Source organism: Centropristis striata, chromosome 23 (genome assembly GCF_030273125.1).
Source record: "Centropristis striata isolate RG_2023a ecotype Rhode Island chromosome 23, C.striata_1.0, whole genome shotgun sequence".
NCBI lineage: Eukaryota > Metazoa > Chordata > Actinopteri > Perciformes > Serranidae > Centropristis > Centropristis striata.
In genome coordinates this window covers 2724943-2752322 of record NC_081539.1, presented here as the reverse complement: position 1 = coordinate 2752322, position 27380 = coordinate 2724943, and the positions used below count along the sequence as shown (strand labels likewise).

The window sequence follows — 27380 nt, the reverse complement described above, 5'->3', positions numbered from 1 at the left end:
CTGCAGGGAGACGTGTGTGTGTAGGTGTGTGTGTAGGTGTTCTTGTATTTCCTACATTGTGAGGACCACAACATGTTTTTAACCAACAGAGTGAGGACATTTTTGCAAAGTGAGGACATTTTTCTTTAAAGGTTTTTCTGAGATTTCAGACTTTGTTTTAAGGGTTAAAGGTTACATGATAATGATAATTAACTGAAACTGTATTGTGTGGTTACAAAACTAACTAAAATTATAGTGAAAATGTCCTTCGTTTTCCTCTTTGTCAACTTTTTTCATACATAATGAAGATGGATCAGACAAAGGAAATAAAGGCAAAATTTACTGTGACATCTTTTAATCTCCCACCCAACAAATACCCCATTACAAAAAACTACAACTAATTAAAACTAAACTAAAACTAAAGCATTTCATGAAATAACAACTAAACTAAAACTAGCAAACTCACTCTAAAAACTCATTAAAACTAACTGAATTTGAAAACAAAAATTCAAACGAAATTAAAACTAAAACTAATTAAAAATCCCAAACTATTAAAACCTTGCAAGGGAATTTACTATTCCAATGAGGGTCCTCACAAAGATAGAAGTACAAGAATGTGTGTGTGTTCTTGTTCTTCCTACATAGTGAGGACCGGAACACGTTTTTAACCAACAGAGTGAGGACATTTTTGCAAAGTGAGGACATTTCGGCCGGTCCTCACTTTTTAAAGGCTTTTTTTTTTTGAGATTTCAGACTTTGTTTTAAGGGTTAAAGGTTACATGATAATGATAATTAACTGAAACTGTATTGTGTGGTTACAAAACTAAAATTATAGTGAAAATGTCCTTCGTTTTCGTCTTTGTCGACTTTTTTCATACATAATGAAGATGGATCAAACAAAGGAAATAAAGGCAAAATTTACTGTGACCTCTTTTAATCTCCCACCCAACAAATACCCCATTACAAAACACTACAACTAATAAAAACTAAAATAAAACTAGCAAACTCACTCTAAAAACTCATTAAAACTAACTGGTTTGGAAAAAAAAATTCACAACGAAAATTAAAACTAAAACTATTATAACCTTGCAAGGGAATTTACTGTTCCAATGAGGGTCCTCACAAAGATAGAAGTACAAGAATATGTGTGTATGTGTTCTTGTTCTTCCTACATAGTGAGGACCGGAACATGTTTTTTAACCAACAAAGTGAGGACATTTCGGCCGGTCCTCACTTCTTTAAAGGCTTTTTTTTTTTTTTTAGATTTCAGACTTTGTTTTAAGGGTTAAAGGTTACATGATAATGATAATTAACTGAAACTGTATTGTGTGGTTACAAAACTAACTAAAATTATAGTGAAAATGTCCTTCGTTTTCCTCTTTGTCAACTTTTTTCATACATAATGAAGATGGATCAGACAAAGGAAATAAAGACAAAATTTACTGTGACCTCTTTTAATCTCCCACCCAACAAATACCCCATTACAAAAAACTACAACTAATAAAAACTAAACTAAAACTAGCAAATTCACTCTAAAAACTCATTAAAACTAACTGGATTTGAAAACAAAAATTCACAAGAAAATTAAAACTAAAGCTGAAGAAAAATCCAGAACTGTTATAACCTTGCAAGGGAATTCACTGTTCCAATGAGGGTCCCCACAAAGATAGAAGTACAAGAACGTGTGTGTGTGTGTGTGTGTGTGTGTGTGTGTGTGTGTGAGTGCCCCTTAGCCAGCCTCTAAGAATGTAACCCAGAGACACTTTGCTCACACAAGAGTTTGTGTAAGTGTGTGATTGTGTGGACATGAAATGGCCTTAAATTGTCCTCGGGGCCATCAGGCGCTGCCGTCATGGTTTCCAGGTGATGTCCGGTTATCTCCATGGAAACGTGTCATTAAGGGAAGTCATTAGGTCCCTGTTAGCCGAGGTCTCTGTGTGGAGATAACGAGATTCGGGCTGACATGACAGCCAGGATGGTCTAATGTAGCGCTGGTCAAATGGTTTAGGCCCAGCGAAGCTTTCAGAGGGTCAGAAACCACTAACACGTCTCAATCACTGACACATTCAGCCCACAAACAAGATGTCTGGGACAAATGCTGCTTTTTTAAATAGAAATAAAAAGTATAATTGTGTAGATCAGGGGTCTCACAGTCAGATTACCTGGAGGCCGCTGGAGGCAGTATCAAAATGACCCAAAAAAAGACACAAAATGACTAAAAAAAGACACAAAATGACAGAAAAAAAAATTAAATTACTTAAAAAAGACACAAAATTACTTAAAAAGACACACAATTATGTAAAAAAGACACAAAATTATTAAAAAAACAACAAAATGACACAAAAAATACACAAAATGACCAAAACAGACACCAAATGACAGAAAAAAACAAAATTACTTAAAAAAACAAAAATTCACAACGAAATTAAAGCTCAAACTAATAAAAAAATCCAAAACTATTATAACGTTGATAGGGAATTCACTGTTGAGGGCCCAATGAGGGTCCTCACAAAGATAGAAGTACAAGAATGTGTGTGTGTGTGTCTGTTCTTGTACTTTCGACATAGTGAGGACCAGAACACGTTTTTAACCAACAGAGTGAGGACATTTTTGCAAAGTGAGGACATTTCGCAAAAAAAAAATAAATGTAAATGTAAAATGTAAAAGTTGACTCTAACATTTCTAAGTTAACCCTAGTTACAGTTACCCAGTTACTGTTACCTAGTTACCGTTACCTAGTTACCGTTACCTAGTTACGTGACAACGAAGCTTCATGAACATTTGCTTTATTTTTTGACCCCACTAGATGGCGGTCTTGGCTTAAAAAATGGCTCTAGTGATGGTTACTGGTCTGAGCAGGGAGGCAAACCAGGAAGTGCCTTAAGCTGCATTCTACTGAAAATTCCAGCAGGGGGCGCTAAGTTTGGCTGCAAAAACATTTATGTCCATTCATTTCAATGCAAAAAGAGAAAACTTCTCACTTGATTTATTACCTCAGAAATGTTTTTCAGGACAACACTATGGTCTCAATCACTAGTAAAAAATCTTCTTCAAGACAATCTGATGTTAATAGTGTAAATAATGGCCCCATTTAGAAGAAAATAGAAGATAAAGAATCGTATGATTTGGGGGCGGGGCTACCTTTGATTGACAGGTCACTAACAAGGCGAGCCGTCATCAGGAGAGAAGCAGAACAATGCGTATCCACGGCAACGTGTCAATAAAGTTATATATAACGTTATATAGATATAAAAAAGGACGTTTAGCGGTTTGGTCTCATAACTTTGAGCCTTTCACTGTATTTTCTCTTAATGACTTTTATTTATTTGAAGGTTTTGTTCATTAAATGTCTTGTTCAGCGTTTGGTTGGACTAACAGACACTCCAAGGAGTCGCTGCTCAGTTTTCTGAGGTCAGTAACAAACATTTTAGTTTTTTGTTTTTTGCTAGCCAAAATGAACATCCCAGTTAATGCTAACATGAATTAGCAGCAGCTTCTTTCACTCAGTGGTTACCAACTCAACCAGGGTTTCTCAATCCAGACCATGGAATAAACAACAATAATATACAGTTAAATAATGAACAACATTAGTATTTAGAGGAAAAAACCCAATCTGCAAGCAGCACAAAGACTGGAAGGACAAACAAACGAGGGCTCTTGTAAATAAAATTGTGTCTTTTTGTCTCTTTGTTTTGTTATTTTGTGTAATTTTGTGTCTTTTTTAGTAATTTTGTGCCTTTTATGGTCATTTTGTGTCTTTTTTTGTGTCCTTTTTAGTCATTTTGTGTCTTTTTATGGTAATTTCTTGGTCATTTTGTGTCTTTTTTGGTCGTTTTGTGTAATTTTTTGGTCATTTTGTGTCTTTTTTTAGTCGGTTTGTGTCTTTTTTTGGTCATTTTGTGTATTTTTTTAGTCATTTTGTGTTTTTTTTGTTTCATTTTGTGTCTTTTTTGGTCATTTTGTGTCTTTTTCGGTCATTTTGTGTCTTTTTATGGTCATTTTGTGTCTTTTTTTTGTCATTTTGTTTCTTTATTTAGTCATTTTGTCTCTTATTTGGTCATTTTGTGTCTTTTTTTGGTCAGTTTGTTTCTTTTTTGGTCATTTTGTGTCTTCTTTTTTTTTCAAAATAGCCTCAAACTCCAAAGGTTTAAGTAATGTGAATGCTTAGACTTTCTAAGGATTAAATAATGAACAACATTAGTATTTTGAGGAAAAAAAAAACCCAACCTGCAAGCAGCACAAAGACTGGAAGGACAAACAAACGAGGCTCTTGTAAATAAACTGTGTAGAGAAAGAATCCAACAGGGAAGCAGAGCAGGTAGCCTCCAGCACCGACGCTCTCCACTGGCTGTTTTCTCCCATGATTCCCTGCTCCAAACCCCTTCATACATCACAATCCTTTTTATTTATGTCATTACTTAAAAGCAGCCGGTGATATTAAGAAGCAGGGCCTCTATAACCTGTTTTACAGCGGGGCTTATTGTGGTGCTGGGAGGAGAAAGAGGGAATTAGAGGAGGAAGAGGAGAAGAGGACCTTTAATCAGTCCGGCTCCCAGCAAATACCTGTCCCTGTCACGCTTTTATTGTGATAATAACGCTGGCGTTGCTCTGGATTTGTCCTGATCTTGTAAAATTATAAATATTGATTTTTGTGATGGGAGAGAGAGAGAGAGGGGGATGAGAGGAGGAAGGGAAGCCGTGATAATGGAAGTGTGGATCAGTGTTGAGTTTCTCCACAACCTCTGAGGAAAAGCAACTATTGAGCTTTATGGACTATAATGTTGTAATCTCTGATTCTTTTGACATTGTGATTGGATTAGGACCATAAACACAATCCGTAACTCTATGGAGTCTTACAGGGCTATGTTGTTCATTTTTGAATCCTTTTCATGTCATTTTGTGTCTTTTTTAAGTCATTTTGTGTCTTTTTTTAATCATTTTGTGTATTTTTTAAGTCATTTTGTGTCTTCTGTCGGGTTTTTTTTTTTTGGTCATTCTTTCTTCTCATTCTGTCTTTTTTGGTCATTTTGTGTCTTTTTTAAGTCATTTTGTGTCTTTTTTTAATCATTTTGTGTCTTTTTTAAATCATTTTGTGTCTTATTTCGGTCGTTTTGTGTCTTTTTTAGTCATTTAGTCCAACATAAAATGTGATTTTGAATCTTTAGAATCTTTGAGTCTTTTTTTTTTTTTTTGTCATTTTGTTGTCTTTTTGTGTCTTTTTTGGTAATTTTGTGTCTTTTATGGTAATTTTGTGGGGTTTTTTTGGTCATTTTTTTGTATTTTTTAGCAATTTTCTGTCTTTTTAGTAATTTAGTGTCTTTTTTAGTCATTTTGTGTCTTTTTTGGTCATTTTGTGTCGTTTTTTGGTCATTTTGTGTCTTTTTTGGTCATTTTGTGTCTTTTTTGGTCATTTTGTGTCGTTTTTTGGTCATTTTGTGTCTTTTTTGGTCATTTTGTGGTCATTTTGTGTCTTTGTTTAGTTATTTTGTGTCTTTTAATGTCTTTTTTAGTCATTTTGTGTCTTTTTTGATCATTTTGTGTCTTTTTTTGTCTTATATTAGTCATTTTGTGTCTTTTTTGGTCATTTAGTGTCTTTTTTAGTCATTTTGTGTCTTTTTTGTCTTGTTTTAGTCATTATGTGTCTTTTTTTGGTCATTTTGTGTCTTTTTTGGTCATTTTGTGTCTTTTTTTGTCTTATTTTAGTCATTTTGTTTCTTTCTTGGTCATTTTCTGTCTTTTTATTTCATGCAAACTTTGATCCATTGTCCGCCATTCTTATTTGCATAACCTGTGGCTGTACAGGCTCTCTGTGTAAAGCTCAATCTGAGCCTCTTGACCCGCTCGGCCTCTCTGCAGCAGCTCTGGCCTCCTCTCTCCTCACATGGAGGAGGATGTTTGGACAACTTGACCTGTTGTCTCAGAAGCCACGGCTACTCACAAGCCCCCAAATATTGAACCAGCAGGATGTAATCCTAGATTTGGATCGGGCTACATTTAGTTAAATGTTTTCACAGCCATGAATCGTGTAGGGCATTGCCAAGTGGCAGTGAGACGGATGAGGCCGCTGGGCTGGAACAATGAAGAGAGGGAGTGTGTCGGGGCATCTGAATGAAGGGAGCGAGAGGAATGAGGCGGTGGCTGCTGTCAAAAAAAAAGGAGTCATTGATGGAAGGATGGGTGAGTGGGCAGGCCAAGCTCCTCCATGGCCAGACGCTTCCTGGCGGGGCCCATATGTGCTCTCATGGGGCTCCAAGAGGCTTCAGGCTGCAGCCCAAAAAGCCCTCAAACTCCCCCAACACCTCCCACAGTGACAAGGACAAGGTGGTTCAGCCACCTGCGACACACAACCAGGCTGGAGCCAAACTGACACTCTGAAGCCAACTGGTTTTTGTTTTTTTCATTGTTAATCAACCAAGTTTATCAGCATCGCCTGTAAATTTTTACTTTGAAAATCCGACCTGCCCTACTGAGTCCCTGTTAACCCTTTGATGCACAAAATGGGTCTAAAGAAGGGGTCCTTAAACTCAAATTACCTGGGGGCCGCTGGAGGCAGTATCAAATTGACCAAAAAAAGACACAAAATTACTAAAAAAAAAGACACAAAATTACTAAAAAAAAGACACAAAATTACCAAAAAAGACACAAAATTACCAAAAAAGACACAACATTATTTAAAAAAAGACACAAAATGACCAAAAATACACAGAATGACCAAAAAAAAGACACAAAATTCCTAAAAAAGACACAAAATGACTTAAATTACTTAAAAAAGAAACAAAATTACCAAAAAGATACAAAATTATTTGAAAAAGATACAAAATGACCCAAAAAATTACACAAAATTACACACAATGAGCAGCATTCATTTCCCATGTTATTTCATGTTGCTGTGTGTTTGACTATCTTTTTTTTTTATTACAACAGATCATTCTATCCATTTTTCCTTTCATACTTTATTAAGAAAAATAGTTTTTGTGTTATTACATCAAGTTTACACACATGGGTCAAAAATGATCCTAAAAAAATCCTAAAAAATTAGGATGTATGATGATCAAAAACAAGTTATTTGAGGAAAACCTGCAATACTGAATGATGAAATTCATTTACTGGAAAGATATAGAACATAAAAACGTCGTCGGGTCACTTTAGACCATGTTGTGCATCAAAGGGTTAAAGATGTTGATTGGTGGAAATAATTCCTGTCCCTGTGATGTCTCTGAGAGCTGCTACCTGCAGTCGGACCAACCAGAAGCCGTCCCGGCTGTCTCCCACTGATTAGAGAGGATCTGAATGCTAAACCGAGCCGAGAGCGGCCGGCCGCCGTGCATTAATCAGATCCGACTTGCATATCTTAGCCGCTTAATTGCATGGAGGGAAATGTCAGAAAGTAAATGAGTCTAACATGTCAATGTGTTAATTCTACTATTGATTTCATTGATGGGCCATTCGCTCTCTCAGCTCATTAAAGCCGGCATGTCAGACCAAAACCACACAGCCACACAGAGGCTTGCATAAGGATTTTTATTTTTTTGGGTATGGGGAGGAAAGTGTCTTGTGCTATTATATTATATAAAAAGTTTCTACTTTTCTGCTCTTTTGCTCAGCTGGCATCTTCATCACATTCCTGAGAAGAACATCGGGTCCATTATTTGTGACCTGCTCCATTATTTTGAGTCACATTGATGCAGAAACAAAAAAAAAAACATAAGCAGGAGCGCAGATGGGATTTTTGAGCTGGGCTGAGCTCATATTTAGACAGTTTTCTTGTAAATTCTGTGGTGGATTCTGTTAACACATCTATTCCATCTTAATTATTGCATTTTTAATTCATTATTGTAAGGGAAAATGAGGGTTCTTCTATGTTTTATTTAAGGCGTCATATTTAGACAGTTTTCTTGTAAAATCTGTGGTGGACTCTGCTAACACATCCATGTGCTCTTATTTTGAAAGCTACATGTGTTTGCTTTTATTTTGAAGGCGGAAATCTGCGTGCTTGCCCATAAGGCTAGACTCAAAATGAACATAATATCTTGGGTCAGAAGTGAATTTAGGCTTAGGATTTTTTTTTTTTTTTCAGAAAATGTTGCCCTAAATGCCTAAATTTGGTGCCTCTCACACATTCTAACGCCACTATTCTATCTTAATTATTGCATTTTAATTCATTATTGTAAGGGAAAATAAGGGTTCTTCTATGTTTTTTTTAAGGCGTCATATTTAGACAGTTTTCTTGTAAATTCTGTGGTGGATTCTGCTAACACATCCATGTGCTCTTATTTTGAAAGCTACATGCAATTGCTTTTATTTTGAAGGCGGAAATCTGCTCTGCATGCCCATAAGACTAGATTCAAAATGAACACAATACATTTTTGCCCTAAAAGCCTAAATTTGGTGCCTCTCACACATTCTAATGCTACTATTCCATCTTAATTATTGCATTTTTAATTCATTGTTGTAATATAAAATAATGGCTCTCCTATGTTTTATTTAAAGCGTCATATTTAGACAGTTTTCTTGTAAATTCTGTGGTGGTGTGTCAAGCCTTGGACTCTGCTAACACATCCATGTGCTCTTATTTTGAAAGCTACAAAGCTGTGTTTGCTTATATTTTGAAGGCGGCCAACTGCGTGGATGCCCATGAGACTAGATTCAAAATTAACTTCATATTTTGGGTCAGAAGTGATTTTTATTCTTTTTATTTTTGCCCTAAAAGCCTAAATCTGGTGCCTCTCGCACATTCTAAAGCTACTACTCCATCTTAATTTTTGCATTTTTAATCGATTATTGTAAGGGAAAATAAGGGTTCTTCTATGTTTTATTTAAGGCGAAATATTTTGACAGTTTTCTTGTAAATTCTGTGGTGGACTCTGCTAACACATCCATGTGCTCTTATTTTGAAAGCTACATGTGTTTGCTTTTATTTTGAAGGCAGGTCCAACATGTTCCTACCGTAATGCCTTACGGTGTGTTATATTATATATAACAGTGAAAATCAGAACTTGAAAGTTGGAACTTGGTACTCGGAACAATGTTGAAAATTCCGACATTCGTGTAGACCTTGAAAGCATCACATCACATACACAATACAGTATAGGCCTGGTTCTCAATCAGGAAAGAAAAAAAGAGAGATATGAAGCAGTAACAGACAGAGAGGTAGTACAACATCAACATCAAAATCAATCAAAATTATTTTATTCATCCCCGAGGGGAGATTCAGTTAGTCTGCTAACTCTGGAAGAATGAGACAGCCTTTTGACACAACTTATTGATGATTATTGCATTCTTTTAGCATCTGTCTTAGTTTGGCTTCTGTGTATCTGTTGAGTGTAAAAAAAAAAAAAAAAAACTCTTTGGGAAGAATGATGTTTCACAGGCTTAAGGTCTTACTATTGATCAGTTTGCTGCTGCGCCACCAAGGCTGGCTTCTCCATAGTGACAATAATAATGAAAGTCATAATAAAAGTCGTTTAGAAAAAGTGTGATCAATGCTTTTAGGCCCGAGAAAACAGCCTATCACAGTCACGTAATGCTGCTGTTTGCTTAGTATTGTATGACTTTTAATAAAGACTGTTGTTATTAACCCTCTGGGGTCTGAGTCTATTTGCTCTTCATATACCACATAATATTTACTATACTCATGTTTGGTATTTGGTATTTTCTCAGCACAACTTCAGCATCATATTTTTTCACCTTTTCACCCACTTTATTAACATATTGAGCCCCAAAAATACACAAAAATCATGAAATATGAAATAAAATTACGCTATTTATGACAATAAAAACCACAAATATGCTTTCCTGACCTGAAAAATACAAAAACATAGGTTGCAAATATGAACATATAAAATATAAATTACATATATGTTTACTTGATTTATAGATAATTCTTATAATGATGTTGTAAATTTAGGCTTTTAGGGCAAAATTTTCTGACAAAAAAATCCTAAGCCTAAATTCACTTCTGACCCAAAATATTATGTTCATTTTGAGTCTAGTCTGGGCATGCGCGCAGATGGCCACCTTCAAAATAAAAGCAAACACATGTAACTTTCAAAATAAGAGTCCACCACAGAATTTACAAGAAAACTGTCTAAATATGACGCCTTAAATAAAAAAAAAAAAAGAACCCTTATTTTCCCTTACAACAATGAATTAAAAATGCAATAATTAAGATGGAATAGAATGTTCTTTTAATATATATATATATATGTATATATATATACATATATATATACATTACTTTAAATTATGTTTATTTTGTCTATTGTAAGACAAAAAAAACACCAAACATTTTTTCCTTACTGGTATCATAATGCGTAGAATACAGGGTTATTGTGGCCCGTGATGCAATTGGGTCCACACTATTAAAAGATTGACCAACTAATGTGTTCGGAGCAACTGAATGTCAGTGCATCCTTTTACTTCACATTCACTGTAATTCTGGGTTGGATAAAAGCAAAAGTACGCATGTTCCTTCTGCTCACCACCAAAACGTTACTGCTGCACTTTAAACTCACTGACACTTATTAAAACTCTACCTGGGTGTGTGTGTGTAGTATATATGTGTGTGTGTGTGTGTGAGAGGGAGGGAAATGGGGGTGGGGATGGGGGGGCTAAAGAGAAATGGAGAAAAGGGCCGGTTGTCATAGCAACTCTGTTTTTCAAGGAGAGTCTACCATTCATTTCCACACTGAAGACTGCAAGGGAACACTTAACTCTGTTCTTCGCCTAAGGATACTACTTTAAAAGTCTCTCTCTCTCCCCCACTCATCCTGTCTCTCTACCTCTCTCGCCCTCACTCAAATGTCAATCTGAAGTGAAACATTCCAGCTTTCGGCTGCCACTCCAGTCCGCTCGCTCTTTTCTTTGTCTTTCTCTTTCTCTCTCTCTCTCTCTCTCTCCGGCTCATTTCCTACTTCTTTCACTCATTCTGTCTTTCTTTTATTGTCTCTCTCCTCCCCATTCCTCCTGACAATTCTCTTTAAAACTGAAATTTCTGACATTAAAAGAACTGAAGTCTGTGATACCAAAAGCAGCACAGTATCATCTCTAGTTTTATCTCTCGACGTATCGTATATGAACGATTGTATTTTAGATTTTAATCATGAATACATGTTGCAACACATCCATGTGCTCTTATTTTGAAAGCAACGTGTGTTTGCTTTTATTTTGAAGGCGGCCATTAGAAAATGTTGCCCTAAAAGCCTATATTTGGTGCCTCCCGCACATTCTGATGCTACTATTCCATCTTAATTATTGCATTTTTCTTCTATGTTTTATTTAAGGCGTCATATTTAGACAGTTTTCTTGCAAATTCTGTGGTGGATTCTGCTAATACATCCATGTGCTCTTATTTTGAAAGCTACATATGTTTGCTTTTGTTTTGAAGGCTGCCATCTTCGTGCTTGCCCATAAGACTAGACTCAAAATGAACATAATATTTTGGGTCAGAAGTTAATTTAGGCTTAGGATTTTTTTTGTCAGAAAATTTTGCCCTAAAAGCCTAAATTTGGTGCCTCTCGCACATTGTAATGCTACTATTCCATCCTAATTATTGCATTTTTAATTCATTATTGTAAGGGAAAATGAGGGGTCTTTTATGTTTTATCTAAGGCGTCATATTTAGACAGTTTCCTTGTAAATACTGTGGTGGACTCTGCTAACACATCCATGTGCTCTTATTTTGAAAGCTACGTGTGTTTGCTTTTATTTTGAAGGCAGCCATTAGAAAATTTTGCCCTAAAAGCCTAAATTTGGTGCCTCTGACACATTCTAATGCCACTATTCCATCTTAATTATTGCATTTGTAATTCATTATTGTAAGATAAAATAAGGGTTCTTCTATGTTTTATTTAAGGCGTCATATATAGACAGTTTTCTTGTAAATTATATGGTGGACTCTGCTAACACATCCATGTGCTCTTATTTTGAAAGCTACATGTGTTTGCTTTCATTTTGAAAGTGGCCATTACAAAATTTTGCCCTAAATTTGGTGCCTTTCACTCATTCTAATGCCACTATTCCATCTTAATTATTGCATTTTTAATTCATTATTGTAAGATAAAATAAGGGTTCTTCTGTGTTTTATTTAAGGCGTCATATTTAGACAGTTTTCTTGTAAAGTCAGTGGTGGACTCTGCTAACACATCCATGTACTCTTATTTTGAAAGCTACATGTGTTTGCTTGTATTTTGAAGGCTTCCATCTGCGTGCATGCCCTTAGGACTATACTCAAAATGAACACAATATTTTGGGTCAGAAGAAAATTTTGAAAGCTACATATGTTTCTTTTATTTTGAAGGTGGCCATTCGAAAATTTTGCCATAAAAGCCTAAATTTGGTGCCTCTCACACATTCTAAAGCTGCCATTCCATCTTAATTATTGCATTTTAATTCATTATTATAAGGGAAAATAAGGGTTCTTCTATGTTTTATTTAAGGACTCATATTTAGCCAGTTTTCTTGTAAATTCTGTGGTGGACTCTGCTAACACACCCATGTGCTCTTATTTTGAAAGCTACATGTGTTTGCTTTTATTTTGAAGGCTTCCATCTGCACGCATGCCCATAAGACTAGACTCAAAATGAACATAATATTTTGGGTCAGAATTTAGCTTAGTTTATAATAAAAAAAAAATATTTGGTGAATTTAGCTTCAGGATTTTTTGGTCAGAAAATGTTGCCCTAAAAGCCTAAATTTGGTACCTCTCACACATTCTAATGCTACTATTCCATCTTAATTATTGTAAATTCTGTGGTGGACTGAACATAAAAATGAACATAATATTTTGGCTCAGAAGTGATACCCCACATTTGTATATTGTATTCTACTCATACTGTTATTTATTGTTGAATACATGTTGCATCATAACTTAAATGTGTGACTCTCCTGTCACTGTGAGACGCTCAGATTTCATTCAGTTCAGGTCATTCAGAGAGAAAAAGAATATTGACATGGCTGATAAATGAGCTGAGCCTCCTGTCAGGGTCAGTGAAGAGCTTATCTAATAGGTAGCCATTTGGTTCCCCACTGAGAGTGACATTATCATTATGACTGGACTACACCTGGTCATTAAGCAGCGCTCTAGACTGCAACCATTTAGTCCCATTTTGGGACCATTTTTGGAGAGGGTACCACTACATTTTTTATTACTTGGAGCACCAGTGCACCTTGCAAATATAGTTAATTAGTCGAATGAAAAGGAATAAAACAGCTCTGAGAGTTCTCTACCATGTTTTGCCGTCATTTATGGCAAAGGAGGAAGCTGTCTGCATTAGTCTGTTTATATTACAGTTTGTTCATACCTAGTATAAACATGTGTTCTTAGTGATGCGATAACTATCGGACAGCTTAAACCACATTCACACCCAGGCGGCAACCTCCTGGTCTGAGCAGGGAGGCAAACCAGCCTTAAGCTGCATTCTACCGAAAATCCAAGCAGGGGGCGCTAAGTTTGGCTGCAAAAACATTTCTGTCCATTAATTTCAGTGCAAAATGAGAAAACTTCTCTGTAGCCTTAAAAGAAAAAGGTCAGCAGGGCCTCAATGTTAACAATTAAAAGAACAAGGGTCATCAACCAGTAATTTAATTTGTACGTCTTTTTTTCTTCCCTTCATTTTTGTTTCAATCTGTTGTTTTGAATCTGACTAAATCCATGGCTGCACAGATCCTGGATCCTATGTTTTCTGCTTTGGTTTACAGGCCTTATGTTTGTGTTACAGTGCCTTCTCTTCCCTGGGGCTTGAGGCAGCTGGATGCTAGATTGATAGTGCAACATGGAAAAGATGGAAAAGAAAACTCTCTTTAATTAAGTCTGTTGACAACCCAAAGTGTCAGTTGTAATCATCCACCAGGCTTTTGTCTTAACTGTGACCTACAATCTAAATAATTTTATATTGTGGCTCCAGGTCTCTCACTGTCTTGCAAAGCCTTTGTCCAAAGTGTCAAAATGACAACAAAAAAAAAAGACACAAAATGACTAAAAAAGACCCCAAATGACAAAAAAAGACCCAAAATGACTAAAAAGAGACACGAAATTATCTCAACCATCATTATTATTATTATTATTATTAAATATAAGTTATTTATTCAGAGCACTCGTGTTGAAACTGACTGTAAAGTGCATCACAATAAGTTGAAATTTGATCATTTTCAGAATATGGACGAATACAAGAGGTAGTAATGTGGCGCTGCAAGACAACCGGCACACTCATCATATTCTAGACTGAAGAAACAATGAAGATGATAAAAACTGTAACTCTGTAACTGTATAACTGTACTGGAACAAGAGTTTATATGCTGGAGAGCTACACTAGTTCCCCTCTGGGCACTGGCATACAGCATGCAGGTTGTTTGGATGCAGCAGTAATGACCAACAGTCCTGTTGGCTCATATTGGCTGTAGGGCATACAGTATACCCACTTGAATTAAAATGAGAGCCATGCATTGCAGATGAATTATAATGAATGAAAGTCCATGGAAATTAATCAAAAATTAATCTGAGCTGAGAAATTACAATAAAACAGAGCATTTCCTCTAATCAAAATAGCCAGCCAAAATAAATCATTCAACACCACCGAGAGTAAATACGCAGATTTTCATTAGATTTTCAACCTTAAACTGCAAAGTTGGACTTATAATATGTTGTATAATAAGTTGCTAATGCCCTGCTGGTGATTAATAGGATACAAGCATAAGTTAAATTAAAGAAATGTAGAAAAAAGATAGAATGACAGTTTTACGAATAAGCAGCCCATCATCAGCATATGGCCGTATATGTCCTGTATACATATGGAACAGCTCTCAATATTGAGATTTTAAGATACAAAGATACTTTCACAGATGGAAACAATATGCAGGAACATTAAAGAAAACTCCCTACCAACATATTTACATGAAATAGGAGTAAGGGGATGACTTAAATCATGGGTCTCAAACTCGTGGCCCGCGGGCCAATTGCGGCCCTCGTGACAATATTTTGTGGCCCCCACCTTGATATGAAAGTTTAATGTGAGTTTTATATGAATGGCACTTTACTTTGTTGTGTGTGGAAGGTCCCTTTAATTATTTTTTTGGTAATGTTGTGTCTTTTTTGGTAATATTATGTCTATTTTTAATAACTGTGTGTCTTTTTTAATAAATTTGTGTCTTTTTGTTAATACTTGTGTTGCTTTTTTGGTAATTATGTGTCTTTGTTTTGTGTCTCTTTTTTTGGGTCATTTTGTGTCTTTATTGGGTAATTCTGTGTCTTTTATTTGTCATTTTGTTTCTTTTTTAAGTAATTTTAGGTTATTTTCTGTCATTTTGTGTCTTTTTTGGTCATTTTGTGTCTTTTCTGGGTCATTTTGTGTCTTTTATTATATTTTGTATCGTTTTTAAAAGTAATGTAGTGTTTTTCAGTCATTTTGTGTCTTTTTGGTCATTTTGTGTCGTTTTGGTCATTTACTGCCTCCAGCGGCCCCCAAGTAATTTGAGTTTGAGACCCCTGACTCAGACTGTCGTGGACACGGAGCAGACTGACCACTGCTCCCTGTAGCAGGGACAGCGACGGAGCTGGTTGTCAGAGCTAACCAGCCATGAGAAGCTACTGTCAGACTTTGTGTTCCTGCTGGAAGAAACAGGGAGTCTGCTGGAGCTTGGAAGTTACATTCATGGCTCCTCTGAGAGAGTCACTGTGTGGGTATCAGCATTGTACCAGAGCTAGCAGCTCTGGTATGAGAGGGAGTGTCTGGACAAGTTTGTCTGCTGCCACTGCAAAGGATTAAATGCAGGGTTCAAGTTACATTATCTCAATGCGATACTCCAATCATGTATGTTAAATCTGGTATTTGTCATTTTATCTTTTTCTTTTAGGTCCCACAGACCTCGCAGCTGTACAATAAAATGTAATTTTTTCAAAAATCAACAACGATTTTCCATTTACCACAACTCGGGCTTGCACCAAGCGGCAACCTCCTGGTCTGAGCCAGGAGGCAAACCAGGAAGTGCCTTAAGCTGCATTCTATGGAAAATTCCAATAGGGGGTGCTAAGTCTGGCTGCAAAAACATCTCTGTCCATTCATTTCAATGCAAAATGAGAAAACATTTTTTTGTGCATTTTTTTGTCATTTTGTGTCTTTTTTTCAAAACATAATTTTGTCTTTTAGTAATTTTGTGTATTTTTTTGGTAATTTTGTGTCTTTTTGGGTTCATTTTGTGTCTTTTTGGTAATTCTGTGTCTTTCTTTGGTAATTTTGTGTCTTTTTTTTAAATATTTTTTGTCTTTTTTTAGTAATTTTGTGTATTTTTTTGGTCATTTTGCGTTTTTTTTTTCACAACATAATTTTGTCTTTTGGTAATTCTGTGTCTTTTTTGTCATTTTGTGTTTTTTTAAGGGTATTTAGTGTTTTTTCAGTAATTTTGTGTCTTTTTGGGTCACTTTGTGTCTTTTTTAAGTAATTCAGTTTTAAAACTCCTTTGTATACAAGCAACTTTATTTTCAGCTCGTTAAGAATACTGCTGCTTATTGTGGTTGATTTGATTGAACATGGTTTGTTGGCCTGTGTGCTAATGCATCATCACTACAATACAAAGTGTGTATCTGGGCAGAATTATGGTGCCTCTGTGAATAAATATGTGCATGTTTACATTTGTGTGAGTGAACTGGCTGTCTCGCTCTGATTCGAGTCCTCCTCCTGACTGAAAGCCTCTCCATGACACAGTGTGCACTGCTGATTCTGCAGCCCGCCTCGCCTGCAGGAGTGCAGTCACTCGTGCACACTCTGCCTCCGTGCACTCTGCAGTTAAATCAGTTGTGAGTGCCAGAGTACAAGAGCACAGTGAAGCCATCAGCCAAGTGAGGTTCAACATTTTATAGGCAACACTCCACTCCAGAGGAGGGCCCGCTCATGCCTGCAAGTCGACTGATTCCAGCCCTTATTCCACCATTTAAAAAAGAAAAAAACAAACATTTAATTGAATCACCCAGCAAATTTAATAATCCTCACAGGATAATCCGCCAGCTCGCTGTTTGGCCGGCGATTTCCCCTCGCACCATCAGCTTTGATGCCGAATTAAATGGAGTGTTCCTTGAGCTAGTCTGCTTTTGTTATTGACAGATATTTTTTTGAGAAAGTTATTGCTTCACTCTGATGCGAATCAGCCACGCAAGTGAGGACTTTATCCATCACATTTTAGACTGAATCTGAAGTTGAAGAAAAGGCAGATACTGTCAAGAAGAAGGATGCGCATGGAGAGATTGGTAGGCAGAGGTACAAACAGGGTTTGGAGAAAAACAGAGGATTAATGTTCCGTTAGTTAGATTATTTACATTGCAGCACATAGAGAGTCCGGCTGCTAATGGTGCGTTCAAGGTCTACACGAATGTCAGAATAAGGCGCTACGGTAAGAACGTTAGAACGGTAAGAACACAAAATTTCCAATAAATACACAGAATTACCAAAAAAGACAAAATGACAGAAAAAAGACCCAAAATTACCGAAAATGACAAAAAAAGTCACAAAATGATAGAAAAAACTAAATTACTTAAAAAAGAAACAAAATGACTAAAAAACAGACACACAATTATTAAAAAAAAGACACAAAATGACCCCAAAATTACCAAAAAAGACACAAAATGACCCCAAAATTACCAAAAAAGACACAAAATGACAGAAAAAGACACAAAATTACCAAAAAAAGTAATTAAAGGGACCTTCCACACACAACATGGTAAAATGCCATTCATATGAAACTCACATTAAAATTGAATCAGGTTCAAGTCAGTAAATTTGTTTGGCTGCACTGGAAATTTCATGTACAAACTTCTTTTTATTTATGTAAATATGTTGGTTGTTGTTTACACTACAGTTCATATAAAGATGTTTAAATAAAACATATTCTGGTTAAGGCATGGAGTTGAAAAATAACTCATTGAGTAGAAATCATTTGCTGACAGCTTTGTCCCCGCAGTTCAAACATCCCATCTGCGCCCCTGGGTTCAAATAAAAAGAGTGCTATACTGTCCGGCCTCACACTGAAAATGTGGCACATTGTGAATGGAAAATACGACAGTGGAGACCTCAGACTGGTAGTCAACTGAAGACATATATCAAGCAGGAATGGGGAAGAGTTTCGCTTTCAAAACTTTTCATTTCCTTTATTTCCCTTCATTTTATTTTCAACAGTTCATGTCCTCAGTTGCTAAATGTTTACTGAGTGTTAAAGCTGATGTAACTCGTGATGGGAATGTGGGCTCTTGGGCTAAAAAAGTATGTCCATTCATTTCAGTGCAAAATGAGAAAACTTCTCACTTGATTCATCACCTCAAAATTTTTTTTTAGGACAACACTATGGTCTCAATCACTAGTAAAAAAATCTTCTTCAAGACAATTAGATGTTAATAGTGTGAACTAGAAAATTTCCTCTGGGGAAATTGTGAAAGGGCCACGGGGGCTACTGCCGGTGTGTGTACACTTTGATGAGATTCTTCAGAGATTTATAACAATTAATACTAGTAATGTTATGATACTATATAATATACAAGGAGCACACCTACAACAAGCATTCCTTTTCAAGTATGTATTTATACAGCAACCTATGACCTTTAACCTCAAAGTGTGTGTGTGTGTGTGTGTGTGTGTGTGTGTGTGTGTGTGACACGTGTGTATCTGGAGGAGTGTGTCTGTGTGTAACTGTAAATGTAATTACATCAAAGCATCAAAGGTGTTGGGGTTGACCAATCAGAGCAGAGCAATCAACAGAATTAACTGCCACCAACTGCCAATGTCCCGGAACAGCGGTGGACAGACTGGAATTTCTGGCCTCGAACAGAAAGCATTTTTGGTAAAACCATAATACCTATCATTGATCCGACTTCACTTTGAGCGTCCTGGGTTCTTCCTGAACGTCTACATATGTTTTTTGTGAAGAAAAATTAAGAAATAGCTTTGTTAGAGCGATCTAAAAAAACTGTTACATCTGCCTTTTTCAGAAATCTTCCTGCGTTTTTAATATGGGAGCCAATGAGGCTGTGTGTGCGTGTTGGTGGCGCATCTGTGCGTCCTACACCCAAACTATAACTCTGACAGCTTTACCAGAGGATTGTGAGGGAGAAGACTAATTTTCCTACGTTTCTATGTATAAATTATTTCTATAGAGTGGAATTTGCAGCCTGGAGCGCAGTTTTCAAATTTATTTTTTTGACAGTTTTTTCTCTCCCTCTACACTCTGGTGATGATGTCACACACTGTGACACGAACATTCCGTGCAATACACACCCATTATAATCTCAGAATTTCTCCAAAAATGATCATGGTCATTGAACAGGGATTGATAAAAAATGTTCAGGAAGAACTCAGGACGCTCAAAGTGAAGTCGGATCAATGATAGGTATTATGGTTTTGCCGAAAATGCTTTCTGTTCGAGGCCAGAAATTCCAGTCTGTCCACCTCTGTTCCGGGACATTGGCAGTTGGTGGCAGTTAATTCTGTTGATTGCTTTGATTGCCTTTGATCCTTTGATGTGATTACAGTTACAGATACACACACATGTGCGCATAAGCGCACACACTCCTTTTCAAATATTTGTAAAGGAATGCTTGTTGTAGGTGTGCTCCTTGTATATTATATAGTATCATAACATTACTAGTATTAATTGTTTGAAATCTCTGAAGAATGTCATCATAGTGTACACACACCGGCAGTAGCTCTTTCAGAATTTCCCCAGAGGAAATTTTCTAGTTAAATGTCTTGTTCAGCGTTTGGTTGGACTAACAGACACTCCAAGGAGTCGCTGCTCAGTTTTCTGAGGTCAGTAACAAACATTTTGTTTTTGTTTGTTGCTAGCCAAAACTAACATCAAGTTAATGCTCCAGTTAATGCTAACATGAATTAGCAGCAGCTTCTCTCAGTCAGGTTGAGGTGTAGAGAGGCTGTAGTCAGTGATCAGATCCCTCTCCTCCTCCACAGTCCAAATATGGTCATGCTTCCTGTATCGGAAACAAGATGGCGACGACTGTAACACTGAACTTGAACAAAATGACTAAAGAAAAAGACACAAAATGACGCAAAAAAGACACAAAATTACTAAAACAAGACACAAAATTACCAAAAAACTAAACATTCATATCAAGGTGGGGGCCACAAAATATCGTCACGAGGGCCACAATTGGCCCGCGGGCCGCGAGTTTGAGACCCATGAGTTAGACTGTGTAAATCCACACAGAGACATCACTCTAATTACCCCCAGGCCCGTATACAGCTATGGGGCAAACAGAGAAATCCATCTTGCCATCTTGACTGTGATTTCCGGGAAGGAAGTGTTGGGTTTTTCCTTTTTCCCGAGGAGAGAGAAGCTCAGAGACAAAGCTATTTCCTCTCGCTGGGTGCCTGTAAATTTCCTGAGTTATGTTCCCTCTTTGCCTGAGCTTTCTCTGCTGTAAGACAAAAGCTAATCAAAGGCTGCTGCCTCCAGGGCAGGTAACCCCGGCATGAACTAAAACACAGAGCAATATCATTCCATCACTCAGTGTGCTCTCTCTCTCTCTCTCTCTCTCTCTCCTTTTCCTTTGCTCTGAGAAAACATTAGTTCTTGTTATATGGAAATTGGAGGGAAATTTCCTTTTAATGGCCTATTAATACGCAGTTTCTCTCATTTTTCTGCAGCCTGCTCAGTCATACTATCCATCAGGATTTGGGTCAAGGAACATTTTTCATTTCTCCTCCAGAAGCCTGCTGTAACAGTAAGAAAAGGAAGAAAAAACAGGTTTCTTGATTTATCTTAGGAGGGGTAGAGGGTTGGCTAAAATATAAATATTACTTATTCATGACTGTGAGAGGAATATTTCTTTGGGTTGTCTTTAGTGGTCTCCAAAAAAAAGAAGAAAAAAAACCCACACAAGCAAAGAACAGCGTTACATTTGTAAATGTTGGCAGTAATGGATTCACACACTGCTGGAGAAAAATATTAAATCCAGTAGCGTACATCCTCAGGAGAACATGACTGTCCTCAGCAGTCTTGTGTGTGGACTTGTTGTGAGAAACCAGGCGGCAACCTCCTGGTCTGAGCAGGGAGGCAAACCAGGAAGTGCCTTAAGCTGCATTCTACTGAAAATTCCAGCAGGGGGCGCTAAGTTTGGCTGCAAAAACATTTCTGTCCATTCATTTTAATGCAAAATGAGAAAACTTCTCACTTGATTTATTACCTCAGAAATGTTTTTCAGGACAACACTATGGTCTCAATCACTGGTAAAAGATCTTCTTCAAGACAATCTGATGTTAATAGTGTAAATAATGGCCCCATTTAGAAGAAAATAGAAGATAAAGAATCGTATGATTTGGGGCGGGGCTACCTTTGATTGACAGGTCACTAACAAGGCGAGCCGTCATTAAAGTATGCACGATCTTAACTCTATGGAGTCTGGGGCTATTTTGTCCATTTTTTAATCCTTTTCATTCTGCCTGTAAACACCACTTAAACACCTTTTGTTGTGTCTTTTTACGTTATTTTGTGTCTTTTATTAGTCATTTTTGGTCATTTTGTCTTCTCATTTTGTGTCTTTTTTAATTATTTTGTGTCTTTTTTTGGTCATTTTGTGTCTTTTATTAGTCATTTTGTGTCTTTTTTTGTCACAAAATGACAAAAAAAAAGACACAAAATGACAAAAAAAAAGACACAAAGTGTCTTGTGTATTTACAGTAGGGCTCCACGCTGCTTTGTTTTCTAGTCTGGATGGAGTCAACAAGTCTGGATTATTTGGAGCTTTTGGAGACTCCACAGGGTTAATTTAACATTTTTGCTGGTTATTGAAGTACGTTTTCAAGCTCAGTCTTCAGGCGGTTATTTTGGAGATCATCGTTATGACAACCAAGTTACACATTGTACTCTCAGCTGTTGGACACATCATTATGAACTTAGCTTTAGTAAAAACACATGGAAACAATACAGCCAGCAGCCCCACCTCCCCGTCCCCAGACTCCCGAAAAGTAAACAAATTAAAGAGAAGAAAACAGAACTTAATAAAATATATACATAGTAGGATTTGTCTACATTTAATTTTTAGTAGCCAGTGAATTATTTAGCCCTCTCCAGTCTAACCAGCTAATAGGCAAGTTCTTGTGTCCAGACAGGAGAATTAAGTTTCCCGAACTCAGACAACACCAATTACAGTGTCCAGCAAACAACATGAACACAGCACAATGAAAAGAAAGGAGACATACCCATAGATCTCAATACACATTCAAACACTGACAGATAGACAGAATATATCCTTTCTTTACATAAAACACAGACAGTTGGTCTGAGTATTTCACAAACTTCTGATCTGCTGGGATTTTCACAACCATCTCTAAGGTTCACAGAGGGAAAAAAAAGACAAAATATCCAGTGGGCGTATGTTCTCTGTTGATGCCAGAGGTCAGAGGAGAATAGCCAGACTGGTTTGAGATCATAGAACAACACTCAAATAACCACTGGTTACAAACCAAGGTATGCAGAAGAACTGAACCAACAACACGTCCAACCTTGAAGCAGCAGAAGACCACACTAACACTTTATTAGCAGTGTTTCACCTACATTCATTGAATGAATTACATGCACAACAAGCATCAAATTCCCAGCTCATACAGGGGATGTAGCTCAGTGGTAGAGCGCATGCTTCGCATGTATGAGGTCCCGGGTTCAATCCCCGGCATCTCCAACTGGTCTTATGGTCACACCAGAATGGTCGCTAAACTGCTTAGGGCGTTCTGTAAAAACAACAAACAATGATAGAAAGAAAGTGTAGCTCTTGAGCGGCAGTGTTATTGACTTTGTCGCTTGATTTTGCGACTTTTCAGACCCCCCTAGCGACTATTTTTCACTCACTTTCGGAGACTTGTTCTTACTCCTCTTAACGAGCCGGCAGCCCTCGCGGCGAGTCTCCAAAAGTCTCCAATAAAACCAGAAAAGGTCGCTAGATCTGTCGCTAGTGGCTTTTTTGAAAAATAGTCGCTAGGGGGGGCTGAAAAGTCGCAAAATCTAGCGACAAAGTCCAATCAGCACAGTCCTCCTGCAGCAGTCTCTCCCAGCTGCTGTCACAGAGCCGGAGGGGATGTTAACGCCTTAGTGTCCAGTCTGCAAACTGCTAATAGGCTTGTTTGTTTACAACAAGCACCGGACACTCTGTGCACAGGCAATGCCGGTTAATTCACGATCACAATGTTTATGATCAGCGGAGATGCTGTGCATAATTAGCCATGCTGGTTTGTTTATGATCAGCAGCGGAAGTTTTCCAGTTTTGTGGACCAGCTGTCTGGACTAGAAGTGAGGCTAATGCTACAAAGCTAGCTCAGGATGCGGTGATTTCCACTCCCCAACTGGGAAACTCCAAAAATAGCCTTGATTGGGTTGAGCTCAATAGTTTAATAACAACAACAAATACATGAGAAGCTTCTAAATGTTGTCAGAGATTCCCAAAAACGGAGCGTAACAGTGTCTGGGTTCAGGTGGCTCTTCACATAAGAAGCACCAACATTGGGCGCCACTCTGCACCAATCAGCTGAGCTGCAGCTGTGCTCATCTTCATCTGCAGTCCAAATTGTTCTAATTGTAATAGGCTTGGCAAACAATCCCCCATGGTGTTCAAGACTATATTATTTTATCACCCTGACATTATTTTTTGTCTTTTTTTCTCCCAAAAAGCTGTAGAATCCATTGGAAATTACATGAGTAGGAGTTAGGTACCTGCTGCCACCTTTCAGCATGAATGAGAAAAGTTTAACCCTCTGGAGTCTCCAAAAGTGCCGAAGCATGGCTTCTTCATCACATCCAGACGTAAAAACAAAGCAGACCAAAAAAAGTCACAAAATGACCAAAAAAAGACAAAATGTCCAAAAAAAGCACAAAATAACTAAAAAAGACACAACAACAGACACAAAATTACCAAAATAGACACAAAAAGACACAAATCACCTAAAAAGACACAAAATGAGAAGACAGAATAACCAAAAAAAAACCCCACAGAAGACACAAAATGACAAAAAAGACACAAAAGAGACACACATGACCAAAAAAGACACAAAATACATAAAAGACACAAAATGACCAAAAAAAGCACAAAACAACTAAAAAAAGACACAACAAACACAAAATTACCAAAACAGATACAAATGACCAAAAAGACGCAAAATGACAAAAAAAGACACAAAATAACCAAAAAAGACAAAACAGACACAAAAGAGACACACATGACCAAAAAAGACACGAAAAGGATTCCAAAATGGATAAAAAATAGTCCAAGACTCCACAGAGTTAAAAGGTTTCCCTTTAAGCTTTTCTCTTTCATGCTGAAAGGTGGCAGCAGGTGTTTAAGCCTCTTTATGCACTATGGATACTTCAGATTTGGGCTGTTACATGAAAAATGTGCTGAAATCTGTAACCCGGTGTTTAACACACAGTTACATCAATCCCTTTACATCCTCTGACCCCTCCTCCTCTTTCCACCCCCCCCCCCCCCTCCTCCCCCTCCTCCCCCCAATTCACAAATTAAACCCCTCTGGCTGTTCTCCAGCCTCCCAAATGGGTTGATGGAGGTGACAAGTCGCCTCCATCAACCCAACACCCCCTCCCCTATCTCTGCACATACACACTCACTGGATATGCACACGCACACTGATACGCACTGCGGCGTGTGACCCAGGTTATGTGTGTGTGTGTGTGTGTGTGTGTGTGAGGCCTTGTATTAAACCAACAGTAAGCCTTCCTTGCTGGTATACTATCGCCTGCAGCCTGGACTCAGTGGACCTCACCTTACCACAACCCTGCCCAGGGCTAATCCTGGGATACATTCACACATGCACACGCACGTGCACGTGCACGTGCATGCACACACAAACACACACACACACACACACACACTTCTTGTCTTTCTCATTTTTGTCACCACACCTGCACACGCAGTCACACTCTGTCAACTCACTTGACATTCATTTTTACCTCTGTCTCCCTCCCTACAGACACACACTTACACACTCATATACAACATGACATGGATAGACACACACACACACACACACACACACACACAGAAACACACTGAGGATCCTCAGGGAAGGATGACAGTGTTAATGCTCCGTGTGTGGCACGAGCCCAGACTCATATTCAACACCATCTTGCTGTAATACATCACTGTGTGTGTGTGTGTGTGTGTGTGTGTGTGTGTGTGTGTGTGCACCTCCTATAGTCTGGACCTGTAAGAGCCTATCAGGTTAATGTTCTAGGCTCCGCCTTGTTTCCACTGTGTTATACAAACTGGAATGTTTTCAATATATTATTGAAAATATGTAATATTTTTATAAGCAGACCAGTTTCCTCCACATAACCAGCTCTGCAGAGCCGCAGGTCCTACACTCTCTCTGTTCAAATGCTCTTGAAAAAATGTATTACAATGCAAGGAAGTGAGAAAAACTCTTTCTTTTTAAAACAGCAGGAGTAAAGTGAAATGGAAACACTGACAAAATGTCAAAGTAGTAAACGGATTTGTTTGACTTCTGTCTAACAACGAGACATTTCCTGTAGTGTCACTTTATTTGACAGACCGCCAGAAGGCAGCCCTACACACGGGTCTGTGTACAGTACTGAATACATACACTATATAAATAATAGACGTAGTCACCGTGACGTCACCCGTTGGTTTGTGCCCCGTTGGAAGCATCAAGTTCATCGTTACACTCGTCGCCATCTTGTTTCTGATACAGGAAGCAGACCATATTTGGACTGTGGAGGAGGAGAGGGCTCTGATCACTGACTACAGCCTCTCTACACCTCAACCTGACTGAGAGAAGCTGCTGCTAATTCATGTTAGCATTAGCTGGAGCATTAGCTGGGATGTTAGTTTTGGCTAGCAAAAAAAACAAAAACGAAATGTTTGTTACTGACCTCAGTAAACTGAGCAGCGACTCCTTGGAGTGTCTGTTAGTCCAACCAAACACTGAACAAGACATTTACTGAACAAAACGTTCAAATAAACTGTCATTAAGTGAAAATACAGTGAAAGGCTCAAAGTTATGAGACCAAACCGCTAAACGTCCTTTTTTATATCTATATAACGTTATATATAACTTTATTGACGCGTTGCCATGGATACGCATTGTTCTGCTTCTCTCCTGATGACGGCTCTCCTTGTTATTGACCTGTCAATCAAAGGTAGCCCCGCCCCCAAATCATACGATTCTTTATCTTCTATTTTCTTCTAAATGGGGCCATTATTTACACTATTAACATCAGATTGTCTTGAAGAAGATTTTTTACTAGTGATTGAGACCATAGTGTTGTCCTGAAAAACATTTCTGAGGTAATAAATCAAGTGAGAAGTTTTCTCATTTTGCATTGAAATGAATGGACAAAAATGCTTTTGCAGCCACACTTAGCGCCCCCTGCTGGAATTTTTTGGTGGAATGCAGCTTAAGGCACTTCCTGGTTTGCCTCCCTGCTCAGACCCGGAGGTTGCCGCCTGATTAAATAACTTAATGAGATGAGATTAGTCACTACAAGAAGGAGAGAGATATAAGTGCTAAAGCGAAAAAACTAGCGTAGGTGTAAATAAAGCAGCTAATCATCCCCTCTAATAAAATAATAATAATAATAATAATACAATACCTCAAACAAAGAGGCTGGGAGGTGTTAATCTGTTTGAAATGCAGCTGAAGATGTTCTGAAAATTACCGAAGCTGTTTATTATTATTATTATATCTGATCAAACTGGCTTCCTGCTGTTTCATGAATCCTAACATGACCTTTTAATGTAAAAAAAAAAAGACTGTTTATCCACAATTTGGCTTAAGTATTTAATACATTCAAGCAAAATGTTTCTCATTTTTCTGCAGAGCTTCTTTTTATTAATCGCTGTGAAACTGGAAGTAGATAGAGACTAATGCCCTCCACTGTAAACCACATAATGCATTATGAACACACTTAAACCTTAGAAAACGCTCCACTTCCAATCACCCAAATCTCACTCAAATAAACTGCTTTTTTTCTTGGTGTTTGACCTGGAAAGAGCAGAGGAAATGTATCCTCTCAGGGCCCCCCAGTCATTCCTTTTTATTTCCTTCTTCTTCCTTTTACAAATCAATATGTCACTAATGGTTTTCAAAATCAAATGCTAACCTTTAGCCATGAAAAGGGGCTATTTAGTTTTTAGAAAAAGGACGGCGAGACAGAAGGGCGACACACACACACACACACACACACACACATACACACACACACACACACAAAATCATTGATCAATGGAGTTACACAGATAAAAGGACAGTATATGGCTTTTATTAAGATTCAGCCGGAAATAATGGACATCATACATTTATGGCTTTGTTTCCATGTACCCTTTCATATTTATGTTCCATAGTAGCACTCAATCATATGTTTCTATGACCAACACACACACT

General features: G+C 37.6%; 1 non-coding gene across 1 annotated transcript; it reads left to right on the top strand.

Annotated features, from left to right (window-relative positions):
* Positions 1-22579: 22579 nt before the first annotated feature.
* On the top strand, positions 22580-22651 carry trnaa-cgc (transfer RNA alanine (anticodon CGC)). The gene has a single exon. It is a non-coding gene; the product is annotated as a tRNA-Ala (tRNA).
* The last annotated feature ends 4729 nt before the right edge of the window (positions 22652-27380 follow it).